We start from the raw sequence: 22,869 nt of genomic DNA, 5'->3' as shown, positions 1-22,869 counted from the left end.
AAAACGACCCAAAAGTGTCCCGCATGCGCAAATTGACATGTAATAAGTACATCTACATAATACGTAAACAAAAAAAAAAGCGCACTCTTCAAGTTTAATGATTTCTTTTTTTTGTTTGTTTGTTTAATTATCTGGTTAGTGTTAAAGTGTGAGGTCTCGTGCGTGTTTTGTTTCTGAACTGAAATGAAAACGTGTAGCCTGGTAACGAGGGTTGACTCCTAAATGTCTCTCTAATTTCCATATAAGTGCACTACATGTTACTAGGAAGTAATGGATTTTTAAACTCTATATAGTGCACTCGAGCTTCAGTAGGCAGTCATTTGGGATACGGCCGCTGTATTACCAAACTCTTAATTCAGGCTTAATAATTTGCACATATTTATTTCGTCATATTAATAAACTTTTTCTACATTTTTATAAATATTTATTTAGATTGTTTATAGCCAGCTGAATTCTGCAACTTCTCTCAGCGCTGGCTCAAGGTGCATAAACACCAGTGCAGTTTGCTATGGAGATGAGGCGAGACCTGGCGATGTGGTTTTTGTGGCGGCGGCGGAACTCACACAATAATCTGATTAATGTGGGCAGCAGACTAATGAGACCGAAGGTGTCAAATTACTGGAAATTTCCAGAACAATCTTATAATCTTGTAATACAGGATGGTTTAAGTTATAAATCAGTTATAGAAACTGTTTTATTTAATCAGGCTAACAGATCAACATCCAGGTCCCTACCAAATCCACCATTAGCTTGATCAATTCTATAAAAGTCTATTTAAATTCTGAAAACTGTACAAATGTTGTTGTTTTCCACCAAAGAGGCGGGATTAGCCAACGCAGAACAGTGACGTTTGTCTCTTGTTGATGACGTGTAGGTCGCATGAATGCGACCTGTCCGGTCAGACTGCAGTCGCATGTGAAAATATCGGATATGCATCGGAATTAGGACCACATATCCAAGCGGCATGGGTCGCATGTGAAAAAATCGGATCTGTGTCGTTCAGATTGTCAATAACAAATCGGATACAGGTCGCATATGGGCAAAAAAATTGGATATGGGTCGTTTCAGGGTGCAGTCTGAACGTAGTCTTAGAGTCACCAGTTAACCTAACCTGCATGTCTTTGGACTGTGGGGGAAACCGGAGCACCTGGAGGAAACCCACGCGGACATGGGGAGAACATGCAAACTCCACACAGAAAGGCCCTCGCCGGCCACGGGGCTCAAACCCGGACCTTCTTGCTGTGAGGCGACAGCGCTAACCACTACATCACCGTGCCGCCCCTGGTGGACATTCTACAGCATAAATTGTAACTAAATGTTAAAAAGCAGACTGTCAAACTATAACCCCGATTCCAAAAAAGTTGGGACAAAGTACAAATTGTAAATAAAAACGGAATGCAATGATGTGGAAGTTTCAAAATTCCATATTTTATTCAAAATAGAACATAGATGACATATCAAATGTTTAAACTGAGAAAATGTATCATTTAAAGAGAAAAATGAGGTGATTTTAAATTTCATGACAACAACACATCTCAAAAAAGTTGGGACAAGGCCATGTTTACCACTGTGAGACATCCCCTTTTCTCTTTACAACAGTCTGTAAACATCTGGGGACTGAGGAGACAAGTTGCTCAAGTTTAGGGATAGGAATGTTAATCCATTCTTGTCTAATGTAGGATTCTCGTTGCTCAACTATCTTAGGTCTTTTTTTGTCGTATCTTCTGTTTTATGATGCGCCAAATGTTTTCTATGGGTGAAAGATCTGGACTGCAGGCTGGCCATTTCAGTACCCGGACCCTTCTTCTATGCAGCCATGATGCTGTAATTGATGCAGTATGTGGTTTGGCATTGTCATGTTGGAAAATGCAAGGTCTTCCCTGAAAGAGACGTCGTCTGGATGGGAGCATATGTTGCTCTAGAACCTGGATATACCTTTCAGCATTGATGGTGTCTTTCCAGATGTGTAAGCTGCCCATGCCACACGCACTAATGCAACCCCATACCATCAGAGATGCAGGCTTCTGAACTGAGCGCTGATAACAACTTGGGTCGTCTTTCTCCTCTTTAGTCCGAATGACACGGCATCCCTGATTTCCATAAAGAACTTCAAATTTTGATTAGTCTGACCACAGAATAGTTTTCCACTTTGCCACAGTCCATTTTAAATGAGCCTTGGCCCAGAGAAGACATCTGCACTTCTGGATCATGTTTAGACAGCTTCTTCTTTGAACTATAGAGTTTTAGCTGGCAACGGCGGATGGCACGGTGAATTGTATTCACAGATAATGTTCTCTGAAAATATTCCTGAGCCCATTTTGTGATTTCCAATACAGAAGCATGCCTGTATGTGATGCAGTGCCGTCTAAGGGCCCGAAGATCACGGGCACCCAGTATGGTTTTCCGGCCTTGACCCTTACGCACAGAGATTCTTCCAGATTCTCTGAATCTTTTGATGATATTATGCACTGTAGATGATGATATGTTCAAGCTCTTTGCAATTTTACACTGTTGAACTCCTTTCTGATATTGCTCCACTATTTGTCGGCACAGAATTAGGGGGATTGGTGATCCTCTTCCCATCTTTACTTCTGAGAGCCGCTGCCACTCCAAGATGCTCTTTTTATACCCAGTCATGTTAATGACCTATTGCCAATTGACCTAATGAGTTGCAATTTGGTCCTCCAGCTGTTCCTTTTTTGTACCTTTAACTTTTCCAGCCTCTTATTGCCCCGTCCCAACTTTTTTGAGATGTGTTGCTGTCATGAAATTTCAAATGAGCCAATATTTGGCATGAAATTTCAAAATGTCTCACTTTCGACATTTGATATGTTGTCTATGTTCTATTGTGAATACAATATCAGTTTTTGAGATTTGTAAATTATTGCATTCCGTTTTTATTTACAATTTGTACTTTGTCCCAACTTTTTTGGAATCAGGGTTGTAGTAATCTTTGGCAAATTGCTGTAGTGTCAGAAGAATGGAACATTTTGGGTCGTGCTGTTATTGGAAATTAACCAATGTTTCAGGCAGTGTCAGTAACTCCATCTCACAATCAGGCTGCATCACACTACCTTGTCATTTATTATTTTCCTATAACAGGGCACCTTATTCATTGCTTCTGTTTCTCTGCTAATTCTCTACCATTTTTATTGTCATCAGAGGATCTGCATTGGAGATAGCAGTATTACATTTCTGTCTTTTATTTCATATGGTGCAAAAACTGATTCCACACACAAAGGCTGATATTCAAGGATGTATTGGACTGAGAAACAATTGCTGAAAAATTGTAAGAACCTTAGATAAAAAAGACAGAGGGACTAACATTTCAGGCTTAGCCCATCCTCACTATTTCCTCTGTGAAAAGTGTCACCAAATACGCATACGCCTCTTATAGGCTGTGACATAAGAGGCACTGTAAATATTGTAGTAGATTCCTACAAGTAAACAGGTTTATCATAGACACAACAGTGATCACAGATTGTCATAACACCAAAATAAACAACAGTTCAGGGTACAGTAGTACTTGAAAGTTTGTGAACCCTTTAGAAATTTCTATAATTCTGCATAAATATGACCTAAAACATCATCAGATTTTCACACAAGTCCTAAAAGTAGATAAAGAAAACCAAGTTAAACAAATGAGACAAAATATTATTGTGGCAGCGGGGGCGTGGTCAAGCACCGGTCTGTGACAGGAGGGCGGAGTCAGGGAAGGTAAGTGGCAGAATCACTTCACCTGAGAGCAATTAACCTGTGTTTGTGTGTCTTCCCAGTGACCGCGCCCTATATGAGGAGGGAGAGCGAGAGCGGAAGTGGCTCATCCCTGAACCAGACGCCGGTTGTGTGTGTGTCTGTGTGAGAGCAATTATTGTTGTACTGAAAAGTGTGGCAATAAAGCCAAGTATTAAACCTGATCTCTGTCCTGCCGTCCTCTGTGCTCCACCCACACATAGGGAACTCCTACAATTATACTTGGTAATTTATTTATTGAGGAAAATGATCCAATATTACATATCTGTGAGTGGCAAAAGTATGTGAACCTTTGCTTTCAGTATCTGGTGTGACCCCCTTGTGCAGCAATAACTGCAACTAAACGTTTCCAGTAACTGTTGATCAGTCCTGCACACCGGCTTGGAGGAATTTTAGCCCATTCCTCCATACAGAACAGCTTCAACTCTGGGATGTTGGTGGGTTTCCTCACATGAACTGCTCGCTTCAGGTCCTTCCACAACATTTCGATTGGATTAAGGCCTTTGACTTGGCCATTCCAAAACATTAACTTTATTCTTATTTAACCATTCTTTGGTAGAACGACTTGTGTGCTTAGGGTCATTGTCTTGCTGCATGGCACACCTTCTCTTGAGATCCAGTTCATGGACAGATGTCCTGACATTTTCCTTTAGAATTTGCTGGTATAATTCAGAATTCATTGTTCCATCAATGATGGCAAGCCGTCCTGGCCCAGATGCAGCAAAACAGGCCCAAACCATGATACTACCACCACCATGTTTCACAGATGGGATAAGGTTCTTATGCTGGAATGCAGTGTTTTCCTTTCTCCAAACATAACGCTTCTCATTTAAACCAAAAAGTTCTATTTTGGTCTCATCCGTCCACAAAACATTTTTCCAATAGCCTTCTGGCTTGTCCACATGATCTTTAGCAAACTGCAGACGAGCAGCAATGTTCTTTTTGGAGAGCAGTGGCTTTCTCCTTGCAACCCTGCCATGCACACCATTGTTGTTCAGTGTTCTCCTGATGGTGGACTCATGAACATTAACATTAGCCAATGTGAGAGAGGCCTTCAATTGCTTAGAAGTTACCTTGGGGTCCTTTGTGACCTCACCGACTATTACACACCTTACTCTTGTGAGCTTTGTTGGTCGACCACTCCTGGGGAGGGTAACAATGGTCTTGAATTTCCTCCATTTGTACACAGTCTGTCTCACCGTGGACTGGTGGAGTCCAAACTCTTTAGAGATGGTTTTGTAACCTTTTCCAGCCTGATGAGCATCAACAACGCTTTTTCTGAGATCCTCAGAAATCTCCTTTGTTTGTGCCATGATACACTTCCACAAACGTGTGTTGTGAAGATCAGACTTTGATAGATCCCTGTTCTTTAAATAAAACAGGGTGCCCACTCACACCTGATTGTCATCCCATTGATTGAAAACACCTGACTCTAATTTCATTTTCAAATTACCTGCTAATCCTAGAGGTTCACATACTTTTGCCACTCACAGATATGTAATATTGGATCATTTTCCTCAATAAATAAATGACCAAGTATAATATTTTTGTCTCATTTGTTTAACTGGGTTCTCTTTATCTACTTTTAGGACTTGTCTGAAAATCTGATGTTGTTTTAGGTCATATTTATGCAGAAATATAGAAAATTCTAAAGGGTTCACAAACTTTCAATCACCACTGTATGTTAGTATAAATGCAGTCAAATGCCATAATTTGAAAGTTATGCAACTCCAAAGTTGGGATGGTGTGTTGAAATTGAAATTAAAACTGAAAACAATGATTTGTGAATAATCTTTTATCTGTATTGCACTCAAAACAATACAACAGCACATTATGTGATGTTTTACCTCATTATTTTTTTTTTCCAAAGTAAACACATTTCCATTTTGATTCTGACAATACACTTCAAAAAAAGTTGGGACGGTAAAGCATTTACCAATTTATAATGTTACCATTCCTTCTCACAACACTTGAAAGATGTTTAGGGCCTGAAGACATCAAGTAATGAAGAATTTTAGGTGTTACCTTATCCAGTTCTTCCTGCAAACAGGTCTGAGGGTGTGCAACATTACGGGGACATTGTTACAATATTTTTTGTTTCAAAATTTGCCACACATTGTTTATATGGGGACAGAGGGGACAGACACCCTCTTCCTCTACAGCCATGCCTTTGTAATGTGTGCAGAATGTGGTGTTGCATTGTCTTGTTGAAATATCCCTGGAAAAGATATCCTGAAATTGCTCCAAAATCTCACTGTACTTTTCTGCATTAATGCTGCCATCACAGAAGTGCAAAATAGCTTTTCTAAGGGCACTGACACAACCCCATACCATGACAGACCCTGGCTTTTGGATTTGTTGCTGGTAAAAGTCTGGATGGTCCTTTTTGTCTTTGGTCCAGAACACACGGTGTCCATTTCTTCCAAAAAAGACCTGGAATACTGATTTGTCTGACCACAATACAGTGGTGCTCGAAAGTTTGTGAACCCTTTAGAATTTTCTATATTTCTGCATAAATATGACCTAAAACATCATCAGATTTTTGCACAAGTCCTAAAAGTAGATAAAGAGAACCCAGTTAAACAAATGGGACAAAAATATTATGCTTGGTCATTTATTTATTGAGGAAAATGATCCAATATTACATATCTGTGAGTGGCAAAAGTATGTGAACCTCTAGGATTATCAGTTAATTTGAAGGTGAAATTAGAATCAGGTGTTTTCAAGCAATGGGATGACAATCAGGTGTGAGTGGGCACCCTGTTTTATTTAAAGAACAGGGATCTATCAAAGTCTGATCTTCGCAACGCATGTTTGTGGAACTGTATCATGGCATGAACAAAGGAGATTTCTGAGGACCTCAGAAAAAGCATTGTTGATGCTCATCAGGCTGGAAAAGGTTACAAAACCATCTCTAAAGAGTTTGGACTCCACCAATCCACAGTCAGACAGATTGTGTACTGTGGCAGCGGGGGCGTGGTCAAGCATCGGTCTGTGACAGGAGAGCGGAGTCAGGGAAGGTAAGTGGCAGAATCACTACACCTGTCGTTAATTAATGTGTTTGTGTGTCTTCCCTGTGACCACGCCCTATTTAAGGAGAGAGAGCAAGAGAAGAGGGAGCTCTCTCCCGAACCATACAGCTGATGTGTGTGCGTGTGTCTATGAAAGCTGAAAAGCTGAATAAAAGAGAGTTTTGTGAACTCAGTTCTGGCCTGCCGTCCTTCTGTGCTCCACCCACCTACATGAACTGTCACAGTGGTGCCGAAACCCGGGAATGAGCACAGAAGAGAACAGCCCCATGGAGTCTTCCCCCTTTGCGGACCTGATCCATGCCCCCGCTTCCACATGTACAAATGGAGGAAATTCAAGACCATTGTAACCCTCCCCAGGAGTGGTCGACCAACAAAGATCACTCCAAGAGTAAGGTGTATAATAGTTGGCGAGGTCACAAAGGACCTGGAGAAGATGAAGGAGATTGTTGTGGACTTCAGAAGAGAGCACACCCAGCATGCTCCACTATCTATCGACGGTGCTGCAGTGGAGAGGGTGAGCAGCACCAAGTTTCTGGGTGTGCACATCTCTGAAAACCTGTCCTGGAGCAACAACACCGCATCACTGGCCAAAAAAGCCCAACAGTGTCTGTACTTCCTCCGCAAACTGAGGAGAGCAAGAGCCCCGGCCCCCATCATGCACACTTTCTACAGAGGCATCATCGAGAACATTCTGACCAGCTGCATCACCATGTGGTACGGCGCCTGCACCGTGTCCTGCTGCAAGTCTCTGCAGCACATTGTGAGAGCAGCTGAGAGGATCATTGGTGTCTCTCTCCCTTCTCTAATGGATATTTATAACTCCCACCTCACCCGCAAAGCCATCAGGATTGCAGGTGACCCCACCCACCCATCTCACAGCCTCTTCAGCCTGCTGCCGTCGGGGAGGAGACTGCGGAGTCTCTGGGCCAAAACCAGCAGGCTCAAGAACAGTTTCTTTCACCAGGCAGTCAGGAGGCTCAACTCCCTCCCTGTTCTGCCCCTCCTCCCCCCTCTGCCCCCTGCCACAGATTCTGCTTGCACACCCCCCTTCAGCATCTGACATGTCATCCTCACAGTTTCCCCCCCAACACACACACACACACACACACACACACACACACACACACACACACACACACACACACATCTCATCGTTCATTAACACACTGAACTCCGGGACCGCACATCTCACTTTACCTTGCTCATTTGCACTATTCCGCACTACCTCATCTTAACAGCTGCTAGTTTGTTTATACTGCTTATTTCATGTTTCATGTTTACCTGCTATACCTCAAGTGCCCTTGACTGTTTGGTTATTTGAACCAATTTGTGTGTGTGTGTGTGTGTGTGTGTGTGTGTGTGTGTGTGTACAGTATGAGTGTTTAGTCTACGTCTAGTTCATATCTAGAGTGTTTATACTGTTTATATTGTCTGTTTGAGTGTTTAGTCTGTGTGTAGTTCTTATCTAGTGTTTACACTGTTTATATTGTCTGAGTGTTTAGTCTATGTCTTGTTTTATCTAGTGTTTATACTGTTTATTTATACTGTTTACATTGTTTGTCTGAGTGTTTAGTCTATGTCTAGTTCCTATCTAGAGTGTTTATACTGTTTATATTGTTGTTTGTTTTTTTCAATTATTCTATTTTTATTTATTGCATTGCCTGTTTGCACCGTGGGTCAGAGAGGACTGAAATTTCATCTGTGCTGTATGTCAAGCATGTATAGCATATTTGACAATAAAGTTGACTTGACTTGACTTGACTTGAAAGGACCCCAGGGTAACTTCTAAGCAACTGAAGGCCTCTCTCACACTGGCTAATGTTCATGAGTCCACCATCAGGAGAACACTGAACATGGGCGATTGCTCTAAGACAATGAGGGAGGCTCAGCCTCCTCTAAAAATGACGAACATCGTGTAGGATGAATTGCGCTAGGCTTATGTTATAGCCGACCTTATAACATTGCTATTTCAGATCCAGAATCATAGAAATATATGTGCTCAACCCAACTACAGTGCGAAATCATTCTGTTATAACTTTCCCCAGTTCGCCTAATGTGTGCATGAGTTTTTCCCCCTCATGACAGCGCGATGCAACCCAGCCTCAGTGGACTTCAATGGCATTTGGGAGCTATGCGCTTTTCAATATCAAAATGCAAGATGATTATTGGACAAATACTGCGAAAACGCCTGCCCACGGAGTCCCACGGACTCCCAGCCTCAGTGGATTTCAATGGCATTTGGGAGCTATGCGCTTTTCAATATCAAAATGCAAGACGGTTATTGGACAAATACTGCGAAAATGCCCGCCCATGGACTCCCAGCCTCACAGTGGTAGGGACATGGCAAAGCTTTCCGCGAGGAGACTGGTGATTGGTGAAAGCGGCCGGATATTTTCTTTGATTGACAGCTCGTTTCAAATATAGACAGGCAGCGGAGAATTTCAGTTTAGTCCCATGCTGATTCGCAAGTGCTGTGGTGTATTGTAAGAGATCAGCTTACATTTCGATTTCATTCATTACATACAGTTTCTACCAGCTTTTTTAGTTTGTATATATTTTCATTGTAAATAAAGTGTAAATATAGTGTTGTCAAGTTTGCTATCTTAGTTCCACAAATTTCATTTATTTGAGTGACTGAACTTGAACTTGAGGGGGCTAGTCAGCTAGCAAGAAAGCTGCGCATGGATGCCAAGCATTGCTGATTTAATTTTGGCGAAGCCATTTGCCAGTCTTCCTTTCGAGGAAAAAAATAAAATTAAGGAGCAGGGTAGACCAATGCCTCAAATTGACTTGGTGAAAAAGGTAGGGAATAATACTCGTTCCTTTCAGCTCTCCTGGTACAAGAAAGTGAATTGGCTAACAGCAAGTGACCCACATCAACAACAGTAAATAGGCTACTTTAGTAATATGTCATGGATGGACCAAAAATATAGGCCCAATCCCAATTCTAATTTCTACCCCTCCCCCTCCCCCTTCCCCTCCCCCTTCCCCTTGGCCCTTCCCCTTGAAACTGAGCTACAAGGGATAGGGCTTGAAATTCAACCCCTACGTATTGGGATAGCCCTTCAACGATCGCATACGTCATCGCGTACCTCTGTCAGCGTTTACGTTAGCAAAACGCGACCAAATGCGTCATTGGCTGCGACCAGCCGCTACAGTCAGAGCCAGAGGCAGAACCAGAAATCTCTGCTGGCAGGGTGTGATTTGTTAACTAACACCACTGAATGGGATATCTTTGGCGCTTCGTGCACCACATCCGACAGAATGAGGTGTCAGAACACTCATGTAAACAATAAAAGCGAGAATAACAGAACAAAACGTACGCAGTCAAGCAACCGAAAACAATACTCACTCCCAAAGCTTTTTAGCAGCAGCTTGGATTTCAGAAATCGCTGCTCATTCTCAGCTTGAAAGCGAATCAAGCGGCGTGTTTCCTCTGGATAACAACTTAAAACACGTAAATAATGGAGAAAATACATTTATGACAATCTTTCGCCGCGGGAACCGCCATCTTTCTGAAATCCGTATGAAATCTCGCTGAAATCCGCATGGCATTGTGGGAAATCACTCAAACCCCTTCATTCGGAGTCAGCTCCAGGAAAATCTCCGTTTGGAGGGGTACAGAAGCCCTACCCCTTCCCCTACCCCTCCGCATTAACTGGGATTGGGATACCCCTACCCCTTCACGTGAACGCGCAAAATGGAGGGGAAGGGCCAAGGGGTTGGTCCAAGGGGTGAAATGGGATTCGGCCATAGAATCTATTTAAAATGTTTATGCTGAGTATATTATATTGGAATATATATTTTTCTGGATATGAATTAAACACAGCTACAATTCTGAAAACATTTTTAAACAAAAACACAGCCAAGAACATTTCACACTACAGACCTGGATTAAAAGTGAAGGGTTATCAAAATTGTCAATAAAACATTTCTCAGTCAAAATAAGTAAAATATAGGGAAAGTGTCATTGAATGAAATGTGTGGCACCCAGCTCTATGTTTGGCTCCCCAAGGTCAGTGCTTGTGCCTATTCCAGAACACTCTGCTGTTACTGCTGAGGTTCCTGACAAAGAGCTGCTTTCAATAATGATCAATTTTTAAACAACATGCCACAATTTTAAAATATAAAATGTTAAAATATACCCCCCAACACCACCATCATGTATATTGGACAGTAGGATAATGGGCCAAAAGAACCTGTTATTTCACAGTTTGTGACCCTGCCAACAATCAGACAGATCAGAGGCAAGAGTATGGGCAAAATTGATGTTTTTTCTTTTTTCTTTTAAAATCTGGAAATATTGTAACCGACCAGCCTCCCCTGTTTGAAAGACTACCAGCTGCCACTGAACAACAATGGTGTGCATGGCAGGGTTGCAAGGAGAAAGCCACTGCTCTCCAAAAAGAACATTGCTGCTCGTCTGCAGTTTGCTAAAGATCATGTGGACAAGCCAAAAGGCTATTGGAAAAATGTTTTGTGGATGGATGAGACCAAAATAGAACTTTTTGTCATGGTCCTACCTGTGGGCTTCTCTCTTCAGGTAACATCTCCACTCAGCATTACTGGCCACGCCCGCTCTCACTTCCTCTTATTAACTTTCAGTGACTGTCATTGGCTGTTGCCGATCACCTGCTTCTCCCCTGTGTGCATTTAAGCTGCAGTTCTCCCAAGCCTCAGTGTCAGATCGTCTGCAACTTCCAGCATGATAACCTGCTCTGTGTTCCTACTACTCTGACTCCTGATGATATTCTGTTCCGTCTGACTCTGTCTGCTCTCCAGCCCCAGTAACCTGATCTGCCTTCTGTCCTGTCGACTCTGCCTCTTGCCTGCCTCTCCTGTACCTTCGCCTGACCTCCAGCTTGCCCAGCCCTGCTGCTCGCCTGCCTCTCCATCAGCCCGGTGTGAGCAGCCCTGCCTGGAGCCCTACTCTTCAGCCCGGTAACCTGACCCTGCATTTCTGTCCCCTATCTTGCTATCTGATCTGTGACTCTGTGTTCCAGCCTGCTCACTAACTCCAGCCTACTGAGGGACTACTGCTGGGAGACTGCCTGAAACCCAAGTGCTGTCAGCCTACAGCCACACCTCTCTGACAACACCTGATCCCATTGGATCTCAGCTGCTAAGCAGGGTCGGGCCTGGTCAGTACTTGGATGGGAGACTTCAGACGTCACCACCACGCTTCCACCAGCCATCCTTGCCTCTCAGTCCTCCTGCCACTGAACTTCACACACATTCTCCCAACTCCCTTTTCCCCTGTTATTATTAAACTGTGGTTTGAGTGCATTTGATCTCCTCTCCTGTCTGGTCCTTGACAGAACGATCTGAGCAAGACATGGAGTCAGCGCCCAAACTCTCTGCCCTCGACCGGCTGCAGCGCACCGAAGGAGATATCAGTCGGATGTCTGCTGACGTTGCAGCCCTGATCCAGCTTGGTCATCAGCAATAGCAACAATGACTGGACCAAGCACTCCAGCTGCTCACCACCCTAGCACCCCCTGCTCCTCCGAGTCAACCATCGCCGCCCCTCGTTGCATCAGCCCCTGTCATACCCGCCACTGACTGGCCAACTCCGGGAGGTGCTCCTGCTGCACTCAATGCCCTGGAACCCAAGATCGGCAGTCCGGAGCGTTTTGACAGTGACCCCTCCCAAGTCCATGCTTTCCTGACCAGCTGCCGGTTGCTGTTCGACCTGCAGCCCAGAACCTTCACGTCGGAGGCAGCGAAGGTGGCCTTTGTCATCACTCGTCTGACTGGCCACGCCCACCTGTGGGGGACTGCTGAGTATGAACGCCGGACACCGGCGTGTGCCTCCTTCTCCCTGTTTGCAGCGGAGATGATTAAGGTCTTCGACCTGGGCTCGTCGGCGGTAGAGGCATCTGGAGGACTGATGAGTATTCGCCAAGGCAGACAAACAGTGGCTGACTACTCGATTGATTTTCGGACCTTGGCCCAGTGCAGCAAGTGGAACATGCAGGTGCTGGTGGACGCCTTTCTGCACAGCCTGGCCAACTACATGAAGGACGAATTGGTCTCGTACAAACAACCGTCAACACTCGATGAGGCCATCGCCCTGGCCGTCCGCATTGACCACCGGGTCCAGACCCGTCGACGAGAGAGGGCCCGCCAGACTCAGTCAGTGATCAGCGCACGGAGAAGCCCGAGTTCACCGGACATAGGAGGGGCCCGGCTGAGCTCAATGATCATCCAATCCTCCACCAGCCAGAAACCTATGCTCCAAGTTTGCCTTCGTCTGTCGAATTCCACCCACACCCTGGCTGCCCTGGTTGACTCTGGCGCCGAGGCTAACATCATGGACACCGAGCTTGCGCGCCAGTTGGGTCTGCAAAGCCATCGCTTATCCTCTCCCATTCCAGCCAGGGCGCTGGATGGCCATCTCCTTAGCACCATCACCCGCCTCACTGCCCCTGTCCCGATGACTCTGTCAGGCAACCACCACGAAACCATCCAGTTTCACCTGCTCCGTTCCCCCAGCCAACCTCTCATCCTGGGCTATCCATGGCTCCGCCAGCACAGTCCTCACCTCGACTGGGCCACTGGAGCGATAAGAGAATGGGGCAAGGACTGCCACCGGACCTGCTTACGAGCCTCCACTCTAACCCCTCGTACTCCACCTGCCAGCTCTGCCCCCGACCTCACTAATGTCCCAGTGTGTTATCACAGCCTTCGGGAGGTATTCAGCAAAGCCAAGGCCACTTCCTTGCCTCCTCACCGGCCCTACGACTGCGCCATTGATCTCCTCCCAGGCAATGCACCACCCAAGGGCCGTCTCTACTCTCTGTCCGCCCCGGAAAGGAAGGCGATGGAGGCCTACATCAGTGACTCTCTGGCTGCCGGCCTCATCCGTCCATCCTCTTCTCCCGCCGTCGCTGGGTTCTTCTTCGTGGGAAAGAAGGATGGATCCCTGTACCCCTGCATCGATTACAGGGGTCTCAACGACATCACCGTCAAGAACCAATACCCTCTCCCACTGCTTACCTCCGCCTTCGAGCTGCTCCAGGGAGCCACGATCTTCACCAAACTCGATCTCCGGAATGCCTACTACCTGGTTCGGATAAGGGAGGGAGACAAGTGGAAGACCACATTCAACACCCCCACCGGTCACTATGAATACTCGGTGATGCCGTTTGGCCTTACCAATGCGCCAGCGGTATTCCAGGCTCTGGTGAATGATGTCCTGCGAGATATGTTGAACAAGTTCATGTTCGTTTTCCTCGACAACATCCTGATCTCAAAAACCCTGTCCGAACACACCCAGCATGTCCAGCAAGTGCTCCGTCATCTCCTTGAAAACTCCCTCTTTGTCAAGGCAGAGAAGTGTGAGTTTCACGCCAAGTCTGTGGTGTTCCTGGGGTACATCGTGGCAGAGGGGAGCATCCAGATGGACCCTGCCAAAGTCTCAGCAGTGACTTCATGGCCAGTACCAGAGAGCAGGAAGAAGCTTCAGCAGTTCCTGGGCTTCGCTAATTTCTACAGGAAATTCATTCGTAATTACAGCACCGTTGCGTCACCCCTCACCACCTTGACCAGCACCAAACAGCCCTTCACCTGGACTCCGGCTGCCAATGAAGCCTTTGCCACCCTCAAGGCTCGGTTCACCACTGCTCCCATCCTCCAGATGCCAGATGCGGAGCGGCAATTCATTGTTGAGGTGGACGCCTCAGATGTGGGAGTTGGGGCAGTGCTCTCACAGAGGTCAGCGGATGACAACAAACTCCACCCCTGTGTGTTCTTCTCCCGCCGGCTATCGCCGGCTGAACGCAATTACGATATAGGCAACCAGGAACTGCTGGCGGTCAAGCTCGCCCTGGAGGAATGGCGTCACTGGCTGGAGGGGTGCGTAGTCCCATTCCTGGTCTGGACAGACCATAAGAATCATCCGCACCACCAAACGACTCAACCCCAGACAGGCCCGCTGGGCTCTCTTTTTCACCAGATTCAATTTCACCCTTTCATACCAGCCCGGATCTCGCAACACCAAGCCTGACGCACTCTCCCACCAGTTCCAGAAGGATGATGCCTCCTCCAAGGATCCAGCTCCCATCCTACCTGACCCCTGTATCGTTGCTGCTCTGACCTGGGACACTGAAGAATGAGAGCGGGAAGCCCTCCGTGACCAACCCAGCCCCGGTGCATGCCCTGCAAGTTGCCTCTTTGTTCCTGAAGACCTGCGATCCCAGGTTATTCAATGGGGACACGACTCCCGTCTAGCCTGCCACCCTGGTTCCACTCGCACCTACCACCTGCTCGCCCAACGGTTCTGGTGGCCGTCTATGAGCAGGGATGTGCGAGACTTCGTCCGAGCCTGCCCTACCTGTAATCAGAATAAATCCTCCAGCCTGCCTCCTGCCGGTTTGCTCCATCCTCTGCCCGTGCCTATGCGACCCTGGTCCCACATTTCCCTGGATTTTGTTACGGGTCTGCCCCCTTCTAATGGGATGACTGTCATACTCACCATCGTGGACCGTTTTAGCAAGATGGCACACTTTGTTCCCCTCCCAAAACTACCGTTGGCCAAAGAGACTGCCCAGATCATCCTGCAGCAGGTCTTCCGCATCCATGGGCTGCCCAGGGACATCATTTCGGACTGGGGGCTGCAATTCACCTCCTCTTTCTGGAAGGAATTCTGTCACCTGCTCGGGGCCATCGCCAGCCTCACCTCTGGATTCCGACCCCAGTCCAACGGCCAGTCTGAGCGGACTAACCAGGAGTTGGAGAAGGCACTTCGGTGCATGGCGTCACGCAACCCTAGGGCCTGGTGTGAGCACCTGCTGTGGGTGGAATACTCTCACAACTCCCTCACCAGCTCAGCCACTGGACTGTCCCCATTCCACTGCGTGTATGGCTACCAACCACCCCTGTTCCCCAGCCAGGAAGGAGAGGTCACCTGCCCATCTGCCCTCACCTATGCATGCCGATGCCGCCGCACCTGGTCTCAAGCCCACGCTGCACTCCTCAAGTCAGTCACCAGCTACTCCATTGGAGCCAACTGGCAGAGGACGCCTGCGCCCACCTACCGGGTGGGCCAGAAGGTGTGGTTGTCAGCCAAGGACCTGCCCCTCCAGGTGGAGTCTTGTAAGCTGGCACCTCGATTCGTCGGACCATTTCCGATCCAGAGGATAATCAGCCAGTCTGCTGTCCAGCTCCGACTGCCCAAGTCTATGAGAGTGCACCCCACCTTCCACATCTCAAAAATTAAGCCAGTGCATGAGAGCCCGCTGGTCCCAGCTGCACCTTCTCCTCCTCCTCCTCGTCTCATCGATGGTGGCCCGGTCTACTCCGTCTGGCGACTGCTGAAGTCACGGCGCAGGGGCAGGGGCCTCCAATACCTGGTAGATTGGGAGGGCTATGGTCCTGAGGAGAGGATGTGGGTTCCTGCTGGGAGAATTTTAGACCATACCCTCATCAGCACCTTTCATCGCCTGCATCCGGACCAGCCGGCCAACCGGAGGGGTTGACCAAGGGGTCCTTGTCGGAATGACGATGCGCCAACCGCTACTGTCCCCGAGTCCGATTCTGAACCAGATCCTGAGGCCTTGGACACTGACTGGTCAGAGGACTTCTGACCCTCCACCGGTATTCCCCCTCCTTCCGCCCGTCTTGGTGGATCTGTGGCTAGGGACTTCTGGAGCCGTCCCTTGGGGGGGGGTTTCTGTCATGGTCCTACCTATGGGCTTCTCTCTTCAGGTAACATCTCCACTCAGCATTACTGGCCACACCCGCTCTCACTTCCTCTTATTAACTTTCAGTGACTGTCATTGGCTGTTGCTGATCACCTGCTTCTCCCCTGTGTGCATTTAAGCTGCAGTTCTCCCAAGCCTCAGTGTCAGATCGTCTGCAACTTCCAGCGTGATAACCTGCTCTGTGTTCCTACTACTCTGACTCCTGACGATATTCTGTTCCGTCTGACTCTGTCTGCTCTCCAGCCCCGGTAACCTGATCTGCCTTCTGTCCTGTCGACTCTGCCTCTTGCCTGCCTCTCCTGTACCTTCGCCTGACCTCCAGCTTGCCCAGCCCTGCTGCTCGCCTGCCTCTCCATCAGCCCGGTGTGAGCAGCCCTGCCTGGAGCCCTACTCTTCAGCCCGGTAACCTGACCCTGCATTTCTGTCCCCTATCTTGCTATCTGATCTGTGACTCTGTGTTCCAGCCTGCTCACTAACTCCAGCCTGCTGAGGGACTACTGCTGGAAGACTGCATGAAACCCAAGTGCTGTCAGCCTACAGCCACACCTCTCTGACAGCACCTGATCCCATTGGATCTCAGCTGCTAAGCAGGGTTGGGCCTGGTCAGTACTTGGATGGGAGACCTCAGATGTCACCACCATGCTTCCACCAGCCATCCCTGCATCTCAGTCCTCCTGCCACTGAACTTCACACATTCTCCCAACTCCCTTTTCCCCTGTTATTATTAAACTGTGGTTTGAGTGCATTTGATTTCCTCTCCTGTCTGGTTCTTGACACTTTTTGGTTTAAATGAGAAGCATTATGTTTGGAGAAAGGGAAACACTGCATTCCAGCAAAAGAACCTTATCCCATCTGTGAAACATGGTGGTGGTGGTATCATGGTTTGGGCCTGTTTTGCTGCATCTGGGCAAGGATGGCTTGCCATCATTGATGGAACAATGAATTCTGAATTATACCGCAAATTCTAAAGGAAAATTTCAGGACATCTGTCCATAAACTGAATCTCAAGAGAAGGTGTGTCATGCAGCAAGACAATGACCCTAAGCACACAAGTCATTCTACCAAAGAATGGTTAAAGAAGAATAAAGTTAATGTTTTGAAATGGCCAAGTCAAAGTCCTGACCTTAATCCAATCGAAATGTTATGGAAGGACCTGAAATGAGCAGTTCATGTGAGGAAACCCACCAACATCCCAGAGTTGAAGCTGTTCTGTACGGAGGAATGGGCTAAAATTCCTCCAAGCCGGTGTGCAGGACTGATCAACAGTTACCGGAAACGTTTAGTTGCAGTTATTGCTGCACAAGGGGGTCACACCAGATACTGAAAGCAAAGGTTCACATTCTTTTGCCACTCACAGATATGTAATATTGGATCATTTTCCTCAATAAATAAATGACCAAGTATAATATTTTTGTCTCATTTGTTTAACTGGGTTCCCTTTATCTACTTTTAGGACTTGTGTGAAAATCTGATGATGTTTTAGGTCATATTTATGCAGAAATATAGAACATTCTAAAGGGTTCACAAACTTTCAAGCACCACTGTACACACTTCCACTGTATGATGGTCCATCCCAGATACCTCAGATGCCAGAGAAATAGATGGTGCTTCTGGACACAGTTAACATAAGGCTTCTTTTTTGGACAGTAAAGTTTCAACTGGTATTTGTGGATGTAACTCCATATCGTAGTGCTTGACAAAGGGTTGCCAAAGTAATCCCAGGCCCATGTGGTTATATCAGCGATAGATGAATGACAGTTCTTGATGCTGTCTGAGGGATCAGAGAGCACGGGTCTTCAGCTTAGGCTTGTGCCCTTGCCCTTTATGCACCGATATTCCTCCATATTCTTTGAATTGTTTAATGATATCATGCAATGTAGAGGGTGAAATATCTAAATCCCCTTGTTTCTTTCTTTGAAAAACATTGTTTTTAAACATTTAAATAATTTTCAATTATCCTGATTTAGGGTTGTAGATCTTTGTACATGCCCTGTGGATGTTGAGTCTTTAAACTTAAAATCTAAAAATTCTTATTGTAGTAATCTGCTTGCATTCTGTCTTTTATTTCAGCCATGTACATTCTTTTTATATGCCCAATTATCTGTGGATCTCCATCATATATATCCAAATGAATGACAAATTAAAGTAAAACCCAACATAAAGTGTCTTATTAACTTATGCACCGCAGATACACACAACTACCACATGGAAGCATGTCTCTGTGCCTCTTGCATCCCATGTTTACCCATGATCCTCCTCTTTGCATTGCAAAGCAAACACTCAAAAATTCAAATATATATTAATATGTTAATGCAGACGTACATACCAGGCTGAAGGTGTTGCACCATCACAATCTGCCAAAACTGCTTCAGTGCTCCTCCTAGATTCTACATGTCTGTGGAACTGTACTGAAGGGATAAACACTTCTAAAAGTAATTTCCTCTGTTAATCTGTGTGTTATGATGCTGGTGGAGAGCACTGTCTAACACATTGGTCCAAAAACTCCCATAGTTGTTCAGCTGCATTGAGATCTGGTGAATGTGAAGGCCATAGCATATGATTTACATCATTTACACTCATCAAGGCATTCAATGAGCCCTTATACCCTGTGGATGAGGGCATTGTCATTACCTTAGCTGTACACTAACTATGAGTTGTAGTGCTTTTGATAGTCAGAGCCACTGCAGCCCACAATGTTTTTGACATGAAGTTGGATGTGAACCAAGATCAAGATTTTGATACACAGACACGTAAACTCTAACACACAAGGGATGGTTTGGAAAGGCAATAAGTGCATCAGACCATCAGAGTCATCAGATTTTTTAACCATTTTCCCAGAAATGACAAACCGTAAAAGTAAAAGCAAGAATAGCTACAAAACAAATTGTTTGCCATATTTTCCATATATACTGGTTTGTTTCTAACACCAAGATACAAAAATTTTGATTTCACTGGCACTTCAATAGTGACTTAATGGAATTCTGTGATCTGTAATTATTCAGTACTATAGCCTACAAGAAACAAGGAAAGTGCTGATATATGATGGATTGATTATGTATTCATGGGTACCTGTTCTCCACTGACTCCATTGTTCTGAACCATGTCCCCTTCTTTAGAACTACACACCCATACACCACATCAGGTCTTCAACTTCAGAGCACATGGCTTGACCTTCTCTGAGATGTATACACACCTGGAATGCATATTAATTTTTTTAGGGTACTGGCTCATGGAACCGCGAGTTGGCCTAGTGGATAGTGTGTCTGCCTCTTGATCGGGAGATTGTGAGTTCACAGTCGGGTCATACCAAAGACCATCATAAAAATGGTACCTACTGCCATCTGGCAAGGCACGCTGCAATAAAGATGCGAGTGGGGAGTCAAACTCTTGTGGTTACCAGAGGACTAGCCCCCTACTGTAACCCTAGCTATGTAATAGGCGAGAGGCCGAGGGCTACGGAGATCGGTGCCGCCTTATGCGCCACATGGTGTAGGAAGGGACTTTGACTTTTGACTGGCTCAAGGAGGAAAATCAGTCCAAACAACTAAATTTATCCCCAAGTCTCACCGTTTCTTCAGTGGCTAATCTCACCTGGATACTGTTGACTTGTACCTAAGAACTGCTGCTATAATTATAAAGAATGTGATGCTCATTCTGCACATACTTTCAACGCACTTATTTTTGACATTACAGTATAAAATTGTGGATGAGTAATGATTTTTAATCCCAGTATCCATGATCAGAGAAGCAGAAGGTTCCCTTTTGAGTCTGGTTCCTCTCAAGGTTTATTCCTCATGTTGTATCAGGTAGTTTTTCTTTGTCACTGTGGTCTCTGGCTTGCTCATTAGGGACCTAAATATAAATCTACTATACATCTAGATTTCTGTAAAGCTGCTTTGTGACAAGGTCTCCTGTTCAAAGCACCACTGAACCCAGTGTCTCTATTCTTTTTACAGTGGTCATAAGATGTACCTCTTCAGACATTTTCATTTGTTCAGTAGACAGATGGTTTTATTCACTGCTGTTGATAGTTAAATAGCTTTCTCAGAGGCTTAATCTCTGAGCCATTGTTGCCACTTCCAGACAGTATCTAGGATAAAACATCCTTATTTCCCCCCATTTTTTTTTAATATATACTGTATATACTTTTTACACTGGCATTTATTATTTACACATCTGCTCAGGTCCTTACTATGGTTTGAATGAACTTTTTTTTAGGTATAGACTAAATGTACTAAATGTGGACAAGAATGTTTACTGAATGATTAAATGCAAATTTGAGAACACAAATGTTACTTATTTACATACTGAATATATTCTGGATCTATAAAACACAAGAAAAATGAGTAGAGCCTGGGAAGCAATTAAAACCATTAGGTCCTAATAGAGAAAAAAAAGTTTAATGGTGTAGTTCCAATTAGGGAATGAAATCATACAGTCTTTCTAAAGTTTACTTTCTTTACATCATAAGAGGCAAAATTGAATTTGCAGTTGATGCATGATGCTTGCTGGGAACAGATGAAATTCCCAGTAAGCAGTCAGGACCTGAAGGTTAGAGAAGTAGCCTTGGGCCCAAAGGGTTGCAGGTTCGATTCCCAGGACCAGCTAGCCTAGTAAACTAGACCCACCCGCCTAGTGGCAAAAAATATTTTTGCCTACGAGTGGGTCTAGCCTCGGACCATATCAACAACACACCCCGGGCATCAAATCGTGCCCGCCAATCACAACACAAGGTTTTTGTTTGGATTCTTTGGGCGGGCTTTTGCAGGAGTGACGACAAGGCTGCGCGACGCTGGAGAAAGCACAACAGGAAAGATGGCTATGGCTATTGAACAGCGCTCGTTTGACTCCGCTTTGGAATCAGTTTTAGAAGAATTAGACTTGGAGTTTTCATTGAAACATGAGCAGGAAGAGGCTCTCCGCTCATTCCTTTTCAAGAAGGACGTTTTCGCTGTTTTGCCGACCGGTTATGGCAAAAGTCTGATCTACCAGCTGGCTCCGCTGGTAGCCAAAAGGATGGGGCTAAGTGAAAACCCTATGGTGATAATTGTCTCGCCCTTGGTAGCCCTAATGGAGGACCAGGTGAAGGAGGCAAACAATTTCGGACTCACGGCCCTCCCCCACTGCTTTCTGTCGCTCTGACTACGTCACAGTCACTGTTGCGCTGATTGGTCAGAGCGTTGGCCTATATGCACAGAGACAGTTTGAAAGACAATGGGTTGTTCCTACCCACACCCTTCGGAAATGTCTACGACCGAGACCAGACTAAATATTCACATTTAGTCTGGCTTGCCAGGCTAAGGACTGGCAGGAAAAATGTGAGGGGAGTTGAGTAAATGAATAGCACTTTCCCCTCCCTCTGTATCATAGCTGAAGTGCCCTTGAGCAAGGCATCTAACCCCCAACTGCTCCCTAGACACTGTAGCATAGCTGCCCACTGCTCTGGGTATGTTTGTGTGTGCATGTGTGTGTTCACTCTTCAGATGGGTTACACAGAGAGGAAGAATTTCACTGTGCTTGAGTGTATGTGTGACAGATAAAGACTTTTTCATCTAAGTTCACCTGAGATCTGCTGTCCAGGAGACTGAATTCTTCTAGAATAGAAACCATTTACATACTTTAATTTTATGGCATGTGGTAAACCTATCCCTCTAGATAGTTCTTCTTTGGAGGAACTTTCTCATAAGCTAAGATCCAGTCTGAGATCTTAAACCTGTTCTATCAGATTAGAATATAATCCAGTAGTTTAGAACTTAACATTACCATTTTAGTGTTCTTAAATTTCTGTCTAAGAAAGGAGAATGTGAATAAACTCACTCATTGTATGGATGCTTGAATATGAGAGTTTGAGATCAATCAACAACTTCTCAATGCCACTCAGACAAAGAGCTTAAAGCAATCGTGAGAACTGCAGAGAAAAGCAACAGGCCCACAAAACAACAGGGAGGCACTACAGAAAACAACTTTTTTTTTTTTGGTACAGAATTGTTATGGTCTGTTTGAGCAAACATTTAATTCTAGTCCCACCGTTATAAAATGATGCTTGAATTGGAATATAAACATCTTCCAAAGTTAAACCAGATGCAGCATGCAGCCGGGAGTGCCTCTTTCCTCTCCAGGCTGAAGGGTTTAATAATAAATAAATAAATAAAATTTTAAAAATAAGTGTGCTATTTCATACCGGAAAATGAGTTAGTGGTCTTCTGGTGTCTCACCTCACCCACAGGGAACCTCAAAGGGTCATGGCATTTTATTGCACTATCACTGGACTGTGTATAGAATCACTGGATTCCATTTGGTCAGAGCCAAGGCTCTGAAAGTCCTTAAGCCCAAACCTCAGGGGAAATCTCTGTGGTTCGCCTTTGTTGATGCTGAAAGCT

Source organism: Neoarius graeffei, chromosome 15, assembly GCF_027579695.1.
Source record: "Neoarius graeffei isolate fNeoGra1 chromosome 15, fNeoGra1.pri, whole genome shotgun sequence".
Taxonomy (NCBI): Eukaryota; Metazoa; Chordata; class Actinopteri; order Siluriformes; family Ariidae; genus Neoarius; species Neoarius graeffei.
Note: the sequence above shows the minus strand (reverse complement) of the source record.